This window comes from Phalacrocorax aristotelis, chromosome 11, assembly GCF_949628215.1.
Source record: "Phalacrocorax aristotelis chromosome 11, bGulAri2.1, whole genome shotgun sequence".
Lineage (NCBI taxonomy): Eukaryota > Metazoa > Chordata > Aves > Suliformes > Phalacrocoracidae > Phalacrocorax > Phalacrocorax aristotelis.
The window spans coordinates 17925452-17939857 of NC_134286.1; the positions used below are offsets into that span (position 1 = coordinate 17925452).

The 14406-nt window shown below is 41.5% G+C and overlaps 1 protein-coding gene across 9 annotated transcripts in view; it reads left to right on the forward strand.

Moving 5' to 3' along the window:
• GRIA3 (glutamate ionotropic receptor AMPA type subunit 3) overlaps nucleotides 1-14406 on the forward strand; it is a 159394-nt gene that overhangs the window by 32721 nt on the left and 112267 nt on the right. The window lies entirely within an intron of this gene.

A 14406-nucleotide genomic window follows, 5' to 3' on the forward strand; every position in this document is an offset into this window, starting at 1 on the left:
GCAAATTGATAAAGATCAAGTCTCCAGTGGCTGCGCTTTTCACTCTGAAGAGTAATAGCATCACCCAACTAAGGACGTACCGTATGTTGAAAGAAAACAATTTTTAGTCTGATTTTAGGTGAATGCCAAGAATTTTCTGAGTGATTTGGAGGTGTTAAATATTTCTAGTGTTGAAAAACGCTAGCTATGAGATCAAGTAGGAAAGTATGGAGAAGTTAAGAATGCCATTAGTTTCTACATCTTTTGAAACTACTGCCCAAACATCCATATTTCTGGTTGAGTCCACTTCTAAGTGAAAGCTCCTGTGAATATTCATTTGTCTGAGTAAGAAGGGTTTGATGCAACCAAATGCAATAAACTTGAAGCATGTGATGAAGTGAAATGTCATATGTTCCAGGACTGATGAAACTTATCATGATTAAGGCTAAATAAGGTTTGCTTTGGAAAGAGATGCATCAGTCATTCAAGATCATGCCTAATAAGAAATTTGGCACTACAGACTAGAAAAATCATCCAAAACAGTGGAAGATCACTAGAACTTGTATAGACGGTATGACTGTCAGACTAACTGACATAGTAACAGAAGTCATGAGGGAAGACTTGCGGACTTAGACCTGCATTTTTCTACAGTTGTCAGTGTGTACAATCTTTAGGTAGACACAATCTAATCATGCGCTTATTATGATGGCTAATCCCTTTGCAACAGTTTAGTTTGTGTCTAGGCTTCATTTCGCCTTGTTCATACTAAGATTTGAATCACAGGTTAAAATGCATCTCTTGCTGGCGAAATTAGCCCCAGGAATCTGACTTTACCTCTGTTGCCTTCTGCTCCTTGTCTTGACTTCCCATTCACATCCTACTCATAATCTTACAATTACTAATCAAAATCGTGTTGTGAATATACTGTGGCTCACATGCTTGTTACGCTAGCCGTATGTTATGTCAGACATCCAGACTAAGTGTCAGAGTGTCAAATCTGAATTAGATGGCAGTGCAGGTGACTGTAGCATTATAAAATGTAGCTCAGGTTAAAAGTTAAAGGACAGCTGTCTCTTCAGGATGGAAGAGGTGTCAGTGCGTATAGGTAGCTTGATGATGGGCTTTGAGGTGTTTGGGATAAACTTACCGCTTCTTATCTTTCCTTCCTATACATATGTCCTCATTTCTGTTGTTTGATAACATATTTGCCATCTGCTAAAACAGGAACAAAAATGAAGAGTTTATTATCTTCAGTTACTACTGGTTTAGTTAGGTTAAAACAAACCTGCTAGTAGTCTTATCAGAATTATAATTGCTGTATTCTTCCAGCATTAAAATAAATCAAGAAGATTTTTATAGGAGGGAGGGTCAGGGCAATCAGGTACTGAGAAATAGACATTAGATTCCTTTGTTTGATGGGCAGTCATTGTGGATCACAGCACCTGAAACATTTGGCAATTCCATTAGGCTGCCTAATTTCTTGTGATAGGCCCTCAAATACAAAAGAGCATCCCAAGAGGTTGAACAGTAATAAAGGTGAATGGCTCCTTGTGTCGGTGGTGAACTGGCTGTACATGTTTGTATGCTGAGATACCATTGGAAGTGAAAACACTAGAGCTGTCACAATTTTTAATAATTCCTATCTTAACTGCTTTAGGGCACAAACACTGTAGAGAGAAGGTGTTAAGCAGTTTACTGTCAGTTCCTGAAATAAACTACCATGTAAATACTGCCTTTCTAGGAAGATTATTATCTTACTGGTTTGTTCTGAGAATCTGAGAAATCGCAAAACATTAGACTACTCTTTCTTACACTGAATATTAGTTATGGGCTAAATTGTTCTTACAAGTAGTTTTACAGTGTTCTGCTGAAGCAAAACGCTGCCATGTATTAAACATTGCATTTACTATTAATAAATACCGCAGGATATTGCAGATGCCATACAAAACTGAATAAATCTTCTTGTGGTTTTATACTGCTTATTGTTTATAATATACTGCTTATTTTATACTGCTATTTCACTTTAAGCTTAGGAGAATGGAGAGTCAGCTTTATAAAATTGCTTTCCTTAAGCAGTGGCTTCTTTGCCATCAAATCATATAATCATATGGTTTCCCCTTCGGTGACGTTAGGCACAATACTGTGATGTTTGGCTCCTGCAATGAAGCTTTTAATCCGGTGAGTTAGTGTGTACATTGTATACTTGTAAGTACATTATTTTCCCTTGCTGGACTTATTCACCAAGTACCAGCAGAAAAAATAAATTATACTTTGCAGAGTAATGATGCATTAGGAAATGGCTGCTAAGGGATGAAAGGACGTTAAGTAGTGTATAGAAGAAAGAGTCATATGTTCATTCCATGCCACATGCTTTTAGTTCATGTGAAAGGGAGAGGCAGGGTTGATTTCTGTTTGTATTAACTCACATCAGTAAGTTGACACTGTTGGTTGCTGTGATGCGTGCAAAATATCTGATTAATTATATGGTGCTAACTGCCTCAGTAGGCTTCTCTGCAGTAGAACTAAGACTAATTAAGATTATGTCAGGATGAAATGAAATGGGGTTACATACAGAAAGCTATTAAGAATTTGGGTAGCACTTGTCAGGAAAGTCACCTTTTGCATCTAATGCTGAGGATTATGTTTCATCAAAAACCTCGGGTTTATTTCCAGTATTCAGGTCTGTTTCTCCTCTTGCTTTACTTTAATGTAAATCAGATATTATTCCACTGAAGCCAGTGGACCAGAGTAACAGTAGTATGAACGTGTGGAGAGGTAGGCTTGTGGTTTTTATAGTCATCTTAATGTTGTGTGAAAGTGTGAAGCACTTCTCATTTAATTATAAAAATGCTATGGTTGATTGTAATACCAAAGGTTTTATTATTTGTATTTATATATAAATGTATTTAAATTTCCATAATGTTTCTTAAGTAATGTTTTAGTTTATTTTTGCCTGAGAAACACTGTTTTGTACAGATTGTTCACTTTCCAACTGTCAGCACAACACAGGCATTTTGTCCTAAGTTACTTTGATTTGTCATAGCGACTGTGCACAAAGACAATGATTCCTGTCATGCAGGTCATTTAAACAAAATCACACCAAGTGATTTCTGTGATGTGCATCAAGTCTTCTTCCTCTTCCTTCAGATCATAGGAGTCATCACAGGACAGGAAGGTGACTTTGTGTAATGCCTACCTACTCAATGGGAGCTCAGTCTAGACAGAGGTACATAGAGATCACAGTCTCTATGGCATTGTAATCAGATACCGCTCTAAATCTGAAATTCTTCTGTCATTTGGTTTTGATTTAGTCTGTCAGTAGGTATCTATTGATACCTAAAATCAAGGGGGGGGGGGGGGAAGCTATGGTAAATAGGGTTACCATTCACTGACTTTTTAAAAAAAAATTATTTTTTTTTTTAATTAGTTAAACACTGGCTAAATGAAGGCTGAGGCACAGAAGTATTCATCTACAGCCTCAGAGTAGAAAATACCTGCTTTAAAAGCAATTACATCTTTAATCCTTACTGCCACAGAAACACAAGAATTTGACCTGAACGTAATGGATGGGTAAGGATGCAGGAGGCCTGAAAATACAGCTTCAGAATATGACCTGTCCGATTCCTCTTAAATATAAAACCTTCTGATATGCTGTTGCACAAAGAAATGGCAGGTAAAGAGCCCAAAAAAAAGAGGTACAAATGTAAGCTGCTCGATGATTATGCGTAAGGCATCGAATTGCCTTAAATTGGGTTCAGTACAAGGCAATGAGGTCTGATTCACTGCTTCTGCTGAAGACAAAGAATAACTCTTCTGTTTAGTTCTGCTTTTACAAAATGAGGTTAGTTATCTATTGCTATCAAAGGACAAGACACTTCTGTACTGCTTTCCCTGGAGAATGAGAGATTGGGGCTGATAAAAGAAGCGGTATGTAAAACCAGGCTCATTATATCTTCCACAAAATTAAATTGATGGATTTTTTTTTTTTAATGAAATAAGATTTGCACTAAAAATCACTGATATGTAACACATAACATTTTTTGCAAAACATCTGGGGTAAGATTAATTTTTGTGGAATCTAAAAAGACTCTGCTTTAGTACCTGGTGGATTCCTAGGGATTTGGGAATGTCAAGTTCTGGTGGACTGCCTCTCTGCTGAAAACAGCAGTGACAAATGTAATCCAACACAGAATGAATGACTCCTGTTTGTAAGAACCGTCCATCAGCAGACAGGTGCAAAAGAACTCCTCCTTCCACATAGCTCATTTGTTACACTCTGTATTGTCTTTCTGCATGTCAGGAATTTTTATCTTCATTTATAAAGATCATTCTTCAATAAAGGGGAAAAATGAAACTGGTGGTAGCAGCTACACCAGCATTAGTAAACCCTGAATTCAGCGCCTGCCGAACAGTCAAATGTCAGAAGAATCAATAGCTGAGCTGTTCATTAACATGTTTATTCTTCAGAGCAGGGGAGTTACTCTACTAGCTACAGAACTGGCCTGAATCCATTGCATGAAGGAAAAAGGATTTAAGGCTGGGTCACAGTTTTCTCAGAATGAAACATGGGCTTGTTCCATTTTGAAATGATAATCCCTGTTTGCTAGTATGTTTATACCTGTTTAATTCTTCTCAGCTGGACCTAGAAGATTGATGTGATGTATTTCGCATACACTTTCAAAAGTATGAAAGGATTTAAAATCTTGACATTATCTTCTGTAAATATTAGTCTGTGGTGGAGAATAATGGAACATCCAAAGCATGTTTAGAAGCCTATAAAACACCAAAGGTGACAAAATGGGGAAGAGTTACTGCAAACCTTGATTCTTCCGAGTCTTTTGGCTCTTTTGCAGAAGTGTTTTGGACAGCAGCCCAGAACCATGGGGTGACATGTAGATGATATCAGTTGCTAGCATTTAGGTAGCTATGTAGATAAGCTGCCTCGTTCTCCTTTCCCACTTCTTTATATACTGGGAAATGCACAACAGGGAATATAATCTTGGCAAGACCTCCCGAGCTGAGGCTTGGCCTCCATATCACAGGAACAGACGTCACAGGTCTGTACGTTTGAAGAATCATGTGCCCCAGTAACTGCCATCCAGAAATTTTCTTCTAAGTCATGATCTCAACAAAAGACAACTTGAAGGATGGCCACAAAAAGTTGCATCTTTGCATGGCTCTGCTTGAAAGGCTGTGATGTACATTCAAGTTTGCAAGCTCTGGTACAAGGGAGAACACACACAGTGTAAAGACTCTTTTGGCAGAAAATCCATTATTTAGATTTAAAGAACAATCATACTTCATATAGTTATGTGCAATAAGAAAATGATCTGTTTCTTTCACTATCAGCCTTTTGGGAATGAGTGATTTTACCATCTTATAATGCCTAGAATTTGTATTTATATAGAACGGAAAGTCGTAGATACTGCTTAGCAACATTTGTATGAAATATAAGTAATTTACCTTGACAAAGAGGCAAATCTTGACATTTTATTTAGGGAGCATTGCTTTGTTGCTTTCAGCAGTATAATGTATGAACTAAGGCACTATTCAGGAAGCACGCCAGAACCTTAACTGAAATATTCCAGGATTGCTTTACTGTTTGACTTTACTGCCTAAGTGTGTTCAGGAATAATCTGAGCCTGAACAGTTAAATCTAGTTTTTGATAATCATTCTCCATTTATTTCCTCTGAATCTCTGAAGTCTTATACAGACTCCTTTTATCTTGGTCTCTGTGGTACATAGATACAGAAGAAAGACCTTTTACTGATCTTTCCCCAAACAAACATTGAGACCCTGCGTGGGAGAATGGATGTTGGCTGTTTTTTGGGTGGACTGAGAGCCTTAAGCATGTTTTCTCCTGATCTTTCCCATTAGCTGCTATTTGTTCAGCTTACCCCTGGTAATCACTTAAACCGTTTTTCTAGCTTATGAACAAGAGGAGTGCATCAACTTTGAAAGTCATCCAGCATGAGATGTATCGTACTGGCAAGACCAAGATGCAGCTGAAGACTGCAGACTGAAGACATAGAGTTCATGGCAGTATTCTGTACTGCAGCTTTGTGCCTCTTTCCAAGTTCTGGGTGTACGCAATGGGTTCAGTTTGGGGTTGAGATGCCCAGGCAAAATGCCTGAGCATCCCTTGAAGCTGTTGGAACACACACTACTGTCAGCAGTATTTTCCAACAACAAGTGGAGTAACTGCACACGTGCCACAAATTTGTGTCTTGTTTCATGGAGCCCTTGAGAATAAGGAAGCGTGTCAGCCCACTCATGAGGAAAAGCAGGAACACCAGAGCAAGAGCCCCTGTATGACAGAGCCCAGATACTGCTCGTGCGGTGTTGATGTGTGATATCATCCATGCTTCCATCCACACCCGGGGTGCTGTGATAGGGTATTACAGTAGCATCACACTGAGTGTGAATCTGATTGTGGCTGAGAGAGCATGAGAATCTGACCTCGGTTTGCATGAAATCAGCTTGTAAAACTGAGTCAGAACATTCAGGGTACAGAGTATGAATGGGAAAGCCCTGGATAAATAATTTGTGGAAGCCTGAAGGAGGACGTGTGCTACCCTCGTGGGCTTAACGAAAGCAACTGGAACTCTCAGGAACATGAGCTGAGGCCCTGAATATCATATGTAGTAAAGAGGAGAACTAGCAGCATTGCCACTCACCCGTGCCTTACAGAGAAAGTCTGCAAATGATTGCATTTATAAACTGACTTGTGTAAGTGCGTGCATTTAAATATTTAGCTTTTCATAAATATGCATGTTTTATCAACTTTTGGTTGATAACATTTAACTTTTTATTGTATGCGCAAGTAATTTCAGTGGTAGAAGCTTTTGGTCTCGGTTGATTTCACGTGTGTATCAGCAAGGCTTAAATGGTCAGAATCTCACATTTCTGGATTTCTTGAAACAAAGCTAAAGTTCAGACAGTTCCCAAGTGCAGGTGGAGGGGGGAAGGGCTGAAAAAATACATGAGAGGGGTTGTTGGCCCTTTTGCTCCGCGACAAGGGCAAGGACTTGACACAAAGCCAAGCCTTAGAGGTGATGGGCAGGCTTCGCTCGGAACCAGAGGAGATGAGGTGGAATTTGTTGATCTTGGAGAGGAGATGGGACTTTTTAGACTAGAAAGGAAGGCTGTAGAAAAGAATACCTATATGCAAAGGACTGAAAGTAAATTTTTATGAAACCTATTTATTTAACCCATCATATGCAACAGATCTAGGAGTTTACTTAAAGTTACTTTGAGTTTATTATTTTGCATCTGTATATGCAGCATGGCTTTAAAGGCTGGAAGCCTTTGGTGTCTTTGGCATCCAGACGCTCAGAGCAAGGCAGGCTGGCTTCACTGGGGGAGTTGTGCTGATTCTGTTCATCAAAGTGAACTGTTTTGCTGACTTAAAGTCTGTGTAAGGGGGTTGGTACTTTGAGTGGGACTGAAGAAAGCAGCACTGTTTCGTAATGGAATCAAGATGAAGCAATATTCAGGTATGTATCAAAAAGGGAGATATGTAAGATTGCATTAGTATGTGAATTTTGCTACAGATTTCAGTGGAGTAGCATGTCCTGGTTACCATGTGTTTTCCAAAGGAAGAACATTTTGACATGCTATACCTCAATGCAGTTGCAGTAGCAGTATTTAGCATCTTAGTAAGACGTTTGCAAATTTTGTCACCCATCGCTGGATCTTGGCTTTGTGTTTACTCTTCCTGTGCACCTTTCTTCACCTAGAAATAGTTCATTCTTAACCTCAGTGACAGCTGTTATTGGTAGCCCATGGTATTTTGTGGAATAATGGTTGTTTCTTATTCACACTGAGGGAACAGATTCCCTACATACTCTACAGGAGACCTCACACTTTTGTGAGCATGATGCGATAGTGAGAAGATCTAGATCTTCAGCCCAGGCAAATGAACTGTTCACACAATGAAGAACTTCTGTGGAAGGAGCACAGGCGGTTGTGGCTTAATGGAATGACTGTAATAGCTGCAAGTGGTAAAACCCGCCAAACACAAAGGAGATTTCTCCCATGCTTGAGGAATATGTAGGTAAAATGGAGTATTTCAACAAGTCAGTAAATCAAAGCTTCCCCTTTCATAGAGTGGCCTCAGATACTCTAAAGCAGGTTCTCAGCTGAGCGATGACATGTTCTTTTCTCACTACTGAAAGAGAGGCTTCATGTGCAGTTTGAATTTCTTTTAATACAGAACTATATAGTATGCTGGGTGAATGGTGTGTAAGAATTTAGCTTTGTTAACAGCTTTGTGCTTTTGAAGTGATTTTCATTTGATGGTCTCAAACAACAATGGATGAAGTTCGACAATATCTGTGTGGGGCATGCAAGGGTTTTCAGGCCTGTTTTTCAGATGGAAGATTTGATGTGCTGATCTTCTACTTCTTCTACTTACATATATGGAAGTATCCTTGAAAGCACAGTGAGCTTTGACTTCAGAGATGTGCAGAATGTCATACTGGAAGTCAGCGGCCATGGTTACTAATGAACACCAGTTTTTCATATTCCTACACAAGAAGTTCCTTTAATTTTACCATAAATTTTCCTTCTCACCTAGAAAAAAACTTGAGCCTTTGAAGAAACTCATAATGGATTACTAAGAAGCTTTGCATTTAAGGTAGTTAATTAAATGGTGTTTGCCATAGAGTTTATATGGAGGAATCCATTGGTTGCCACTTCAATGCCTGCCTTCATCTATGGCACTGGCTCTATTAGAAATAGTTTCTTCTTTCAGGGTTCAGAGAATTTACCAAAGTAGTTTGACCACATGCCTTTTTCTTCCCTGAAAATATCAGCTGTCTCAGTAAGCATAAAGATGACTCGAATGCTTTGTAGAAGAAAAATACCTGTGAATGCATTTATGACAAACCCACTCAGCTGGCAGGTAAAATGACCTCATATTGTATTTGGGTTAGGAAATTTTTAAAGGATTTTTCTGTTACGGAGACAGATTTTTCTCCAGTTTCTCATGAGACGTTTAAAATCACTTGTATTTTTTTTTTGAACTCTCCTTGCAATGCACAGTAGGACAGCACTGTGAGCATGTATTTCAGGAGGTATGTAATATACTGTACTACTGTAGTACAGTGGAATGAAAAATACCTCCATAAAGTGATTAAGTATTAATCTCTAAAGAAAAAAGTGAAAACTTCCTGACATTAATTTTATACTCAGCAACAAGCAATTATTCGTTTCTTCAACTCTAGATGCATAGCTTTTCCTGGCCACCACTTTTGCTTTGATTCATGAAGCAAAGAATCATCGGGTGAGAAAGGGACCTAAGGTTTTGTTCCTCCTGACCCTGGGCTCATTGTGTTCCCAGCCGGTTTCTTTGCACTTAAAAGTATTTCTGACTTACCTTGGTTGTCAGCAGCCCAAAGAAACAAATCACCAGTCAGTGATTTGCACAGCATAGCAGCATTTAGTCAGGGCGCCTCTTCAGTTAAAGTGATTAAGCGCAGAGTTGTCATCTCTTACAACAGCAAAGTATCCCCTTTATTGCTGAAGTGTTTCTCCTTCATTTTTTAAGGCCAGATTCCTCAGGCACCGCTCTGCGAAGTGGGTATGCCATGGAGTCTGGATTTGCATGTTAAGTATTCCTGTGCTCCCTCCAGGGGAATGGGATGGAGCCTAAGTAAGGTGAGGTGCTTTTGCCAAGGTGGTAGTAGCTTCGTGAGCAGTGTGGGCTAATGCGTCATAGCTGAAACTGAAGAATTTCATAAACTGTGACTTCTGGAAACACAACTCCAGTTCTGTTCTCTGCCCAGTGCAGTGATCTGGGCTAGAGCTGTGAGTGCTTGGTAAGCTATGAGCACCGCAGTTCCATGCTGACATGATAAAACAGCATCAGTCTGGAAAGGTTAACAGAGACTAAGCAGTGGTTGTTAAGGTTTCTTAGGAGCGCCTGAGGTGTTGCTCGCTTTGGGGATATTTTTGTCAATGCTGATAATAATAATATGCAGTGAATCGCCAGGGCTGTGCATTTACCAGATGCAGGAGGACTACTGTTAACTTGCATAAAGTGCTAATATCTTCATAGCATTTCTTCTGCTGCTTATGAAGTTATGAGTTATTTCTGCACCCTCTATTAATGTTCAGGAGAGCAATAATTCATTTTTGATAACTCAGATTTTGATAATCTGCCCAACTGTGCTTGAGAATGGGTTTATAAAGGAGCGCAGCCACTCTATGCACTGCATTGAACCATACTACCCAAGGGCAAAGACAGATCCAAATTGCTTTGTTCCGTGGTGACGTTTTTTTAATCAGCACTTATGTGTTGTGAGGCTCCTTTCCCCTTTGTAAAGTAAAAGCTGGCTATCTGAGTTTAGCCTAATGAAATGGCTGCTGATCACTGAAAAGCTTTTCGCCCCTCTCATGTTCACCTGCGGCATGGTGTACAAAGCAGTCTCAAAGGCAATGGCTCTGAGTTGTTTTAAGCTGTCTAGATCTCAAAGTCATGGTTAAGAAGACTTCTCCAGGAAAGAAAATGCATGACAGTGGTCATTAAATATTTTCTCAGGGTACTTCAGAATATCTTAAACACTCGGAAGCCATCAGTTAAGTATGGCAAATGCAGACAATTTCAGGGGTCTTTTTTAGCAAGGTGCTTCATGCTGATCACTGTACAGTCATAATACTGTCATTTTTGTAGCAAAGGCTATATATGGCCTTGTAAATTTACACTGTGATCCCCTTGGCGATATAAAAATAATGATGTAGTCTCAGAACGAACATGGGAAAGCAAGTATTAAAACTCTTGGCTGCCTTCAGTTAGTATGAGTGGTGTAGTTAATACCCAAGTATGGGTGGTTCTAGTGGGTGCATGCCTCAAATAAACTAAAATGTTGGATAAAGTTATGATGCAAACAGTATATTTCCTCTATTGGACATAATTTTCAGTTGCCATTATGTCCTGCTGAGCCATCTAAAGTATATGAAAGAACACATAATTGTCACTCATCTTTGTGAAATGTCAAAGTCATATACTGCATCGACCTCAATCTACGTGCATTAATTCATGAAGAATTTAATTTGATGAGTTTGTCAGAACTGCAGTATAAAATCCTTTCAGTGCAGTTTAATTATTTTGCCAGCATTATATACACATAACACCATAGTAGTCTAGACTGGATTGTGTCATGATCCTAAGACCAAAGATACTATAAATGCGTTTCTAGATCAGAGTGCTATTTGCTGCAATCGTATTTCTTACTGGCTTTTTTCCCCCTGCTTAAAAAGGGGGAAATTATGATTTTAGAAGCAAATATTAGTCTTCAGTTTGTGTGGTTTAGTACAACTTTTATTAGCCAGATAAGGCTTTATTCTTTAAGGGGAAAAAAAAGAGAGGACAAAAAAGAGGGAAATGAAAAATAAAGAAGCTAGTCTTCTGACATTGTTTGGCTCAGCAAGATCAAACCTTTCAGCTGACTACACCGGTGTCAGCAATTGCTCTGTAGATAGAATTGCCTATTGCTTAGTAGTACTAGCGTTATCGATCAGTTGTTTTTGTCCATGAACTGACAATGATAACCTCAAATTAGATCAAGTTTTTATTAAAGAAAGAAAATCAAATTATGCCTGGCTGTAGACAAATAATGAGTTATATAACCACACAATTATTGCGGTAACGTTTTTGCAGAGATTTCTTGAAAGTCAAACCCCCCTGTTTGTTTTTTCTGCCATTTGTTTTGCACTTCTCTGCCTCCCTCACCTACACACGGAAGGGGCAAGCCTCTGTATTTTTAATGACATTGTAACGGTTGCCACAAAGAGGTGGAGAGATGGGGGCGGGAGGGGAGATCTGAGCTTCACTTTGAAAGGGGAGGTACATGAGGGGTGAATACAAGGATGCATAAGTCACTGCAGCCTCAAGGCAGCAGTAATTTATGCACTGACAGTTCGAGTTTCATGCTATGCTATTTTAAAAAGGCCTTACAAAGTAACTACCTCTGTTACAGTAGTGCATGTGTTGGTGTCGTGGTTTAGCGGCAGCTCAGCCCCACACAGTCGCTCGCTCACTCCCCCACCGGTAGATGGGGGAGAGAATCAGAAGGGTAACGCTCGTGGGTTGGGATAAGAACAGTTTAATAATGAAAATTAAAAGAAACAACAGTAGAAATGCAATGTGAAGGAGAACAACGAGAGGCGCAAAGCCCCGGGGGAGGGGGGAAGGGAGGGGAGGGGAGAGGGGGAACGAACCGCCGGAACAAACCGCACGCGCCGCAGCCGCTCGCCGCCCGCCGACCCGACGCCGCGCCGCCCACGCGCTGCCACTGCCCCCCCTCAATATACTGGTCATGGTGTCACATGGTATGGAATGAACCTGCCATTGGCCAGTCGGGGTCAGCCGCCCCCACCATGGCCCTGCCCCTCCCAGCCCCCCCTGCCACGCCACGCGGCAGAGCGCGGGAAGCTGGAAAGGTAGCTGACCCCCACAGTGAGGAGAATTAACCCCTTCTCAGCCAAAACCAGCACATTCTCCACCCCTTATTCCATACCACTTACACCATGCCCAGGTCCCATATGATGCAATACAACCGTACCAACCACCACCCCTCCCCTTCCCATCCTTTAACATAATACACAGACATCATTCCCTTAGTTCATGGATCTTCCCTGTAAAATGTCCATTAAAATGTCCATTGAGTTCACGCAGTCCATGACTCTGGGCTCCATCTGTTGTATCAGTCTTTCCGGGTGGGAGAGATGGTGTGTGGCGTTGGGTTGCTGCATACCGAGTCAGTCATCGTTCCATCACTGCTGCACGGCTTGTTTCATAGTTGATCTTCCATGGGTTGGGAGGCTCGTACTCTGATATCATTGATACAACACAGAGGTGACACACAATATTATATAGCAGTTCACATTGTGCCATTCAGTTCATTGACTGTTTTCACCCAAAATCAAATCCCCTTGAGGCACACATCGGATTTCTCCATCCTCCCGCATCACCCACCAAGTGCACCCAGGTCCTCGAGCAAAAACAATCCCACGAATGGGTTTGCCTTTGCCAGAGGCAGGAAGAACCCAGACTGTTTTGCCCAGCATACTTTTTGTGTGCACTACAGGGACTCTATCCCCTTCCACAGTATGTAGGATTTCTGACTGGGCAGGGCCAGCTCGGTTGGCAGATCCCCTCGTGTTGACTAACCACGTGGCTTTTGCTAAATGTGTATCCCAGTGCTTGAATGTCCCACCCCCCATTGCTCTCAGTGTGGTTTTTAACAGTCCATTGTACCTTTCAATTTTCCCAGAGGCTGGTGCGTGATAGGGGATGTGATACACCCACTCAATGCCGTGCTCTTTGGCCCAGGTGTCTATGAGGCTATTTCGGAAATGAGTCCCATTGTCTGACTCAATCCTCTCTGGGGTGCCATGTCGCCACAGGACTTGTTTCTCAAGACCCAGGATAGTGTTCCGGGCAGTGGCGTGGGGGACAGGATATGTTTCCAGCCAGCCAGTCGTTGTTTCTACCATTGTAAGCACATGGCGCTTGCCTTGGCGGGTCTGTGGGAGTGTGATATAGTCAATTTGCCAGGCCTCCCCATATTTATATTTCAGCCATCGTCCCCCATACCACAGAGGCTTTACCCGCTTCGCTTGCTTGATTGCAGCGCATGTGTCACATTCGTGGATAACCTGTGCAATAATACCCATGGTCAAGTCCACCCCTCGATCACGAGCCCACCTGTATGTTGCATCTCTCCCTTGATGGCCTGAGGTGTCATGGGCCCACCGAGCTAGAAATAGTTCACCCTTATGCTGCCAGTCCAGATCCACCTCAGCCACTTCAATCTTGGCAGCCCGATCTACCTGCTGGTTGTTTCGATGTTCTTCAGTGGCCCGACTCTTGGGGACGTGAGCATCCACATGCCGTACCTTTACAACCAGTTTCTCTACCCGGGCAGCAATATCTTGCCACAATGTGGCAGCCCAGATGGGTTTGCCTCTGCGCTGCCAGTTGCTTTGCTTCCATTGCTGCAGCCAGCCCCACAGGGCATTTGCCACCATCCAGGAGTCAGTATAGAGATAGAGCACTGGCCACTTTTCCCGTTCAGCGATGTCTAAGGCCAGCTGGATGGCCTTTACCTCTGCAAACTGGCTCGATTCACCTTCTCCTTCAGCAGTTTCTGCTACTTGTCGTGTAGGACTCCATACAGCAGCCTTCCATCTCCGGTGCTTTCCCACAAGGCGACAGGACCCATCAGTGAACAGGGCATATTGCTTCTCATCTGCTGGCAGTTTGTTATACAGTGGGGCTTCTTCAGCACGTGTCACCTCCTCCTCTGATGATAATCCAAAATCTTTGCCTTCTGGCCAGTCCATAATCACTTCCAAGATTCCTGGGCGACTGGGGTTTCCTACTCGAGCCCGCTGGGTGATCAGTGCAACCCATTTACTCC